General features: G+C 34.6%; 1 long non-coding RNA gene across 2 annotated transcripts in view; it reads left to right on the top strand.

Moving 5' to 3' along the window:
- LOC116664911 overlaps positions 1-7,085 on the top strand; it is a 127,056-nt gene extending 119,971 nt beyond the window's left edge. For both annotated transcript variants that reach the window (XR_004321452.1, XR_004321453.1), the window contains 2 exons: positions 2,661-2,719; positions 6,502-7,085. This is a non-coding gene — a long non-coding RNA (uncharacterized LOC116664911). The remainder of the gene's footprint in view (positions 1-2,660; positions 2,720-6,501) is intronic.
- The last annotated feature ends 1,550 nt before the right edge of the window (positions 7,086-8,635 follow it).

Here is an 8,635-nt window from a genome sequence, read left to right on the forward strand (position 1 = left end):
TTTGGTTAAAAATTCCACTTAATTTTTCCATATTTCACCTTCTTTTGCCCTTGGTACTATACCTTGTCTAAAGCAATTTTCTCTGCATTGCCAAGCACATCCTTTTGAAGCTGACCATGTTAAAGTAAGAAATATGGATCTCATCTACTGGGCTATTCAGCATATTCATGAAAATCATTCATGAAAAATTTAATTTGGAATTAAATCAATCAGTCACTTAAAACTAATGTACTTATATATGCCTCTATGGACAGTGTTTTGAAAGACTGTAAAAGGCGGATAGTGAAACTCTCTCTGTAATCATTAGATTTGGGACATTATTAGGACAAGAACTTAGGTGTCTTCTTTTAGTCCAGTTGGTAAATTATGGTATTATATGTCTTTATTTAAAATATAAGTTAAATTAGGGAAACTAGATAAATGCCAGTGCTTTTTTCCTTTTTTCTTTTTTACAGTTTCATGTGTTTTTGTGTCTCATCATTAAACATAGAATTTATTAGCAACTTGTTTTTTTCTGGTTCATTAGTTTTGTTTATAAACATTTCTATAAATATATCTTACAGAAATAGTTGACAATTTAGTTTGTTGGGAAAAGGTCAGAGTAGTAATATATTTTAAAATCTGGTTTCCCAAAGGAATAAGTTAAGTAAAATGGGAAATAAGAGCTTGGGAAAGGGACTAAGTGAGGCTTTCACTCTTTTTATTAGACTATCACGATCAGATGATTCCTTTATCAGAGTAGAATGTCTATATCTGAAATAAACCTGAGCCTCCATCAGAATATAAATGGAATATACAATCAGTTGGAATGTAAATCTTAAACACTGATTTGTGGGGACAGTCAGTCAAAAGTTCTTTTGATTTGAAGTCCAAACTGATTCATAAAATTACCTATGATTTGTGATCAGTCATGCCAGAAAGCAGTAATATTGTTGAACTTGAATTTGATATTTTTGGCCTTTGATCATAGAGTAAATTAAAAATTTTTTCTAATACATAATTTATACCAAAGAATTACTACACACAGGGATTTCTACTTTACCCAGCAGCTCTAACTCTGCATAAAGAACCTCAGCAAAGCAGATTATAGAACTCTTTCATCAGATGAATAAGCTTATGAAATAGACCATTTGTTCATAGAGATGTACATAACTTCATCTTTTATGCACAACTTATAAAGCCTTTATTTTGATGTAAGACTGATGTAATAGGACACATAAACCTTCCTGTAGCTAACCCCTCCCCAACACTAAGACAATCTGTTAGGAGCTGAGTCAGAAAATACTGGAAATGGAAAACACCTTAGACATCACTTAGTCTAACTCCCTTGTTTTTTCAGCCCAGAAATTAAAGTTTTAAACAGCTTTGCCCCAGAACACACGTTGATTAAACCTGGCCAAGCCAGACCTGGGGTCCTGGGCTTCCTGATTCTTACCCTCTGACAACCGTTGCAGAATTCACATTTCCTCCTTTTTTTGCAGGATGGAGATAGATCTGTAGCTTAACCATCTCATTTATGAAAAGTAAAGAATGAAGGACTATGAAATAGTTTTACCTTTTAATTTTACTTAAAAGTTTTTTTATGGTTAGGATTACAAAAAAAAAAAAAAGTTTCTTTAACATTCCAAACTCTTCTAATTATAGAGCAAAAGTCCAGCTCACCATGCATTGCCCACTTTCTCCTTATTTCATTTGTACATTCATTCTATATTAATAGAATTGCATTCCAGTTATTCACTTAAATATTTTTTGCATTAGCAATGAAGTATTTGAGATCAGCTGTCATGTTTTATCAGCTATTATATTCCTAAATTCCTAGCATAATTCATGGCACAATACATTTTTGGTGAACAAATGCCAGATTATCAATTTCTTAGAGGAAGTAGCTTTGTTCTATATTTTCATCCTTTGTGTATATTAGGCTTTCAATGTATGTTTTTAATAAATAGTAGAATGAATGAATGAACAAAAGTTCAGAGGGTCCTTTTGTAGATTTTCTTAACTAGAAACAGTGGTGATTTTTTAAAGTAGTAAGCTGTGCAGTTCTTAGTACTACTGAAATTGGGCTTTTTTGTTGTATCAGATAGCTTACCCTGACTGATGACATTGCTCTACCTGCAGTGCTCAATCTACCCCTGGCATATAGCAAGCTTCTAGTAATTTATAAGGATAGGGGAAATCAAAGGAATAGCAGGTTTGTGTTGAAAGATGATTAGTTTTGGTTTGTATATAAAGCATCTGCATGGGAGAGAAGTGACCACATCCAAACCTCCTCCTCACTTCAGAAGGCTTGGAAGAATTTGGGGGGGGGGGGGCTAAGGATTTAGAGGTTGCAGTGTTAAATTTGTGTAAAAAGTGACTCAGCAGAATGAGTCAGTGGGGATTTGTAGAAGGAGAGGTGATCAGAAAGAGAAATTTTGATGTAGGGATTATTAATTTGTAGAAACTCTGAGTGATAATGGATTCACAGTGGTAAATAGGGAAGTTGGAGTTGAGAAGGTGTAGGTGCTTAAAGGACCATTGAGTTTTAAAGTCAGCAGAATGAATTTATTATGGGACAAAGGTGGGATGATGTACTGTTTGTTGAAATAATCCAGGATGATAATAGACATTTATGTGGCTGAGAGAATGATACATTTTTTTAAACACTGTCTTCTCAGGGATCATCTTTCATTTGTACTTTCGCCTGTCACTGATCTATCAGTCGAGCTTTCTTTAGGTAAGTTCAGAGAGATCTTTCTTGGGGGTGTTGAGGAGGTGATATCTACCTAAGTTTCACCTTTAAAAATCTGAGCTTACTACTATAACATTTATTATTACTAATGCTTCTATGGCTAGCTACAATTTTTTTCTGAATAGGAAAATTACAGTGAAGCAGTAGGAACACATCAAAACTTTAGGAACTTTAGAGAAAGAGGCTCAAGCTAATTCTGAATAACAATACCTTTCATTTTTATAATGTCTGTAGTATAAGATCAACCATTATTCACATTATTCTTTACAAAGCCCAGTATTCAATTTCTTTTTTTGGTGCCAAAACCCAGGAACCCAGTATCCAGTATCCAATTTGTATTTTGAACTATTCCTCTTTAGACTGGCTTTGTAAGTTTCCAGGTATTTGACTTTTAATAGGGGATTTGCGTGCATGTGTGTGTGTGTGTGTTTTCAGGAACATAGAACTCCTCTATAATTTGGTATAATCTGCTCCAGAAAGTTGTTTAAGAGACTTTCAACTTTCTCCCCCAACTTGTCTTTGCTTCTCTCTTGTTCCTACTTTTGGAAGAAGGCAGAAAAGAGTTAGTGCTGATCAGGGTGGTGATATTGGACAGAAAAGAATAATTTTATTTATCTCTCTCATCTCCATATTAAAATGTCTGAAAAATAGTATCAAGGTTGGGAATCTCGAAGATCTAAGAGTAAGATTAATTTACTTCCTTCTCGTCTTTCAGGGTTTAGCTTAGATGTTTTCTCCTCTGGGAAACAGTAGGTAAATTCCCAAGGCTGAGTTGAGTGCCATCTCCAGGGATACTCACAGCATTCTGTGCTTCTCTCTTCACATGTGATCCCAAAGGATGAGCTCATTCCAGAGGCAGAGCCTGTAACTGCTTCATTATTGGATCCTTACAGCACAACCCAGGAAACTGATAAAATATTCAATAAGTATCTTTTAACAAAAGGGTAAATAAGATTCTCATTTTGGATAACAGAATCATTATTGGAGGCAGTGATTATTTCATGTCTCCAAGGTTATTTCAAGGCCTGCTAATCGAGGTTTAAATACATTTTAAAAAGGAGAAGCAGGGGAAAAGCAGACTACACTGGGTTGAGCTTTAATTTCAAGTCAAATGTTTTTTCCTTGGTTTTTCTTAGTTATTCTCAAACTACTCAGTATGAGTTTATTGGAATGGGCTCCCTTCTAATTTGTAACCCACATTGAATAGACATTTGGCACAGCTTCATAGTAATCCATTTTATCTTCTAAATTTGCAGATTTTTATCTTCCTTGTCTCTTCTTAGATTTCAATTTAGTGCCATGGGCTTTCAATCGTTATAAAAGTTTCAGTTTTAAGGTGGAAGTTTGAGTTGATTGGTTGATTGGTTGATTGCCATCCTAAGATAAAGCTAAGTTATTTGATATTTTAGCTGTTAAGTTAACCCATATATAGTAGTCATGAGAGAATTACACTCAGTCTTAAATAAGAGCTTAGTTAAGCTGCAGCCCTAAGCCTTTTTTATTTTCCCTGTTAGGAAGCTGTGTGAGGCAGGGTGACAGGGCCCTGCCTAGAGGGATCTCTGGCAGAAATCTGGCTGTGGCAGTGAATTTGGAGAGATGAAGTGAAGGGTGAAGGGGAAAGGAGAAAAGAGGTGGGGCTAAAATAATGGGGACTAGGACCAGGTGGAGTAAGGAGAGGGCAGTATGAATAAAAGGAATGACCAAAAAATTAACAGCTGCTACTATGCTTTTACAGATAAGACAGACATACAAAGGAACAAAAAAAAAAAAAAAACAACCAAAAAAAAAAAACCAAAAAAAAGAAAAACCCACATTTGCATCTACCACCTAAACCCAGAGTATTTGCAGAGAGATAGAAAGGTGTATTTAACTGTTATTTCAATAATGACCAAGAAAGAATCAATGAATCTGGCATGAACAATATGATAGATCAAGAAACTCAGACAATCACAAATGTAATTTGATTTCATGGGGGACAGCACAGTACCTGACATGTCAGCTGTTCTGAAAGTATTGGTTGATTGTTCTTGAATTCTGAATAGGACACACTTAAAGAATAAGAGGAGGAGGACAAATTACAGGATCAGGACCAGAACCTGAATAGAGAAATGACCATAATTGCCTATTATTTGGTACTAAATCAAAACCCCAGAGATGAATGAAGTATCCTTATCAGTGAGTTAAGAATCAAACTCATTTAAATAATTACAAAAATTTAATTTATAATTATATTTAGACTGTTATATTTTATTTTTCCTCAACTAACTCCTTTTGCTATTCTTATAGAGTCCCTAGGTAAACAACTTCTTCAGGTATTGTTAAAACAGAGAAAGATGATGTTCATTCACATGAATAGACAATATTAATGATCTATTGGTGCCTTCTCAAGGAATGGCTCTGCCTAGTAAACCTATCTGAAAGTCCAGTCTCTAATAATGCTTATTATATTCTTAGCACTCAGTAAATATTTAGTGACTGAACTGTTTGGTAGATGATTAAGTGATCTCTTAAATGAGTGTCACTTATACACATATACCCACCGATGATGGAATTACATATGCTTCCTTAGTGGTTCTGTAATTGAACTTTCCTGCTTTACAAGAGAAAATATTTTTTCTTCAAAATGCAGTGTTATGAGCTACATCCTATTTATTGGCTTTGTTTTTATAGCTATAGCTATAGAGGCACAGATAAGTCAATCATTTCATCTGTCACAAGGATTTAATATTTTTAACACTTGCCCAGCTGTCAAGCAGTATTTTCAACTAAAAGTTATCAAATAAACACAGCCACTGCCAATTCAGTAGCATTGCACCAAATAATTATTTCTCTCTGAAATTTCTGAATCAGTGCTTTTTCCAATATGTAACCTCTTAGGATTTGCCTGTCTATGTTGTTTAAACTTACTACAAATAACATGCAAAATGTTATAAAACCAAGGCAAATCATAGAACAAGTGAAAGCATTCACAACTTTAGTAAGCTATACATAAATCAGATGACCTTGTTCTCCTATGATGGTTCCATTTCTGGTTTTTCTCTTTAAACTGAATTCCACAAAGAATTCTAATTTAAGCAGAAGTCTTTGCACTCACTGACAGTTTGTGTGCTATTCAGGAAATCTAGTTGGCTTTAAATCACTTTATCTGCAAATCACTTTTCCATTTCTGGTTCCTTCTAGCAATTAATGGATTACTATTTAATAATGGCTCTAGTCCATTTATGAAAAATTTTGCTTTTGTCTGAAAACTTGAATTGATGAATCTCTAACACTAAACCTTTTTTTGTCAGTGGATTTTTTTTTCTAATGAACTGCACTGAAATTGGAAAAAGTAAATTGCAAGAAAATTTTTACAGGATAGTTTTATTGTAAAGCATAGAGACAATGGAATAAAAGTACCTAAAATGAAGTGGAGAAGTGAATAAGAACAAATGGATTTAGTGAAAACAATATATATTTTTAAAACCAGTAATATATTCAGATGAAGAGTGTTTCTCTGTAAATTTCTAACTCTTTGCTTCTTTCAGATTCATCACTGTGCACACCCCCAAACTCTGAGCAGTTAATTTCAGTGCCTTACTCTTGAGGCAGATAGGCAAATACTAGTATTCTACGGGTCGATTAGGTGTACCATACTTGACATGCCCCATAATTTTATAGTTGGGAAAGCTAATAATTAGTCTGTAAACTCTCAGGGATGGAGAAATTAAGGAATTAGTCCAAAATCATAATGACTGTCAGAGTAATTGTTATCTTTGTTTTCACAGGTTCTTGGCTCCTATACACAAAGCTTATCTCCTCATTTTTTCCCTTGGTCTTGAATTCCCCTGCCCCTAAACCTTTTCCTGCCATTCTCCATGCTATCTAATTTTCCTCCAACAATTTCCCATGTTAATTTGTTGACATAAATACCTCTTACTATAAAAATTCAATATATACCTTGAGAAAAACTGTTCTGATTAAATAAAATTAAAGAAACTTTAGGCATAGATTGTCTTTATTAATAGGATGGTGATCCCTTAATTTTCTCCCCTTCACTGGCAAACCCATCTATCACTTCAGCCACCTTTGGAGCTGTTCATGCACAAAGGCTCAGTCCCTCCATCTCTGCTGCTGCCTAATTCTAAAGCGTCTTCTTCACTGGTTTCTTCACATTTGCTTACAGATATGCTTGAGTTTTTTCCATTCTAAACACAACAGAAAACTCCCTTACTTGTGTTTTCCTCTTCAACCACTTTCTGCTTTAGCAGTCTTCCCTTCACTACCAGGAATAGAAGTCTCTAAACTTATTGTCTCTTCTTTTCTCCCATTATTTTGCTCTTTAACTCACTGAGATCTGGTCCATATTCCTGTCACTTGATTGAAATTACTCTCATAGAAATCATCAAAGATGTAGTAGCTGTTTAATCTAGTAGTATCATTAAATTTCTCATCCTCAATTACTTTCTGTAACATATAGCATTATCTATCACATCTTCCTTTATTAAAGCTTTCCTCTAGCTTCGTATGTGACTGTATTTTCTTTGATTCTCTCTTTTAAGAATGAATTTCCCCCCTCTCTTTCATTCATTGCTAATTTCTCCTCAACTATCACTTTATTTTTTAACACCTTTATTGTGTTAAAAGTATATGTATAATTCCTATACAGTAAACTAAATATAATTTCAGATGTACAATTTGATGAATTTTGATAGATGTATACACCTATGAAACCACCACCACAATCAAGAAAGCTAACATTTCCATCACTCCCCAGGAGGTGCAAATTTCAAACTCCCGATTTATCCCTTCCCACCCACTTTACCCACTGGTAACCATTGTTTTCTGTCCACTATCACTTTAAATGACTAGCATTTAACCTTGCATCAGCATGAAATACAGTTGCCCCCAAATATATCATTCCTGACCCAATTTTTCTCCTGCATTTCCTCTATATTTCCAACTGTTTATTACTCATTTCCTCTTCAATATCCTTTCCCAAACTCCATCATTAACATGTACAAGGCAGAGCTTATTATCTATCTTCTGAAATCTGCTTTTCTTCCTAGATTACTATCTCAGCTAGTTTCCATCAAGCTCAAATCCAAGAGAATCAGTAGACTTGGAGTCAGAAGTCCTGGGGTCAAATCCTGGATCAGAATCAGATTAGTTTTATGATTTTATGTGAGTTTCTTTACCAGAGCCTTCATTTTCTCACATGCAAAATAGTAATGAAAGTACTTTAAAGAGTATAAAAACAAATGAAGATTTAAAGTGAAAGCATCTTGCAAAATGTCTAATATACAGCTGTCACTTTCTACATTGCCTTCTGCTTGTAGAAGGAAAAGACTACCACACAGTAAGTAAAACAAGCAGGTTAATTTATTAGATAGAGACTTATTAGGCAGAGATCTAACTTGTTCTTTTTAAGAACTGGGTAAAGTGTTATAGTATGGATTATATTACCATTTATTCAACCATTTCTCTGTTATTAGACAGCTAGCAAGGCAGTCCCTCTTAGCAAAGCAAACATTTGGACAAGCATGGGAGAAATTGACAGACTTTGGGGTGGCATGGATTTCAGAGTTTAGAAGACTTACAAGAGTAGGAGTGTGTTGAAGTTAGCTGTAGAAGCATGGGTTCTTGGGTCAGACTTATTGGATGACTTTCAGAAATTTATTCTCAGAGGGAAGTTGTCATCTTTTGACTAGTAGTTTTAACTCCTGTTTGGGTGGTTACTCACTGCCATGGCCTTAGAATAACCAATCTTGTCCTAAGAGAGTAGGATCTTTGTTTTTGTTTTTTTATTTTATTTTTCTTTCCTTCCTGCCTCTTAACAACTTTCAATTGACCAACAGCCTTGCCCATTCAATTTCTGATATCTTTTAAAACTGCCCCCAACATCTGTCTCTGCTGCTGGTT

Source organism: Camelus ferus, chromosome 1 (assembly GCF_009834535.1).
Source record: "Camelus ferus isolate YT-003-E chromosome 1, BCGSAC_Cfer_1.0, whole genome shotgun sequence".
NCBI lineage: Eukaryota > Metazoa > Chordata > Mammalia > Artiodactyla > Camelidae > Camelus > Camelus ferus.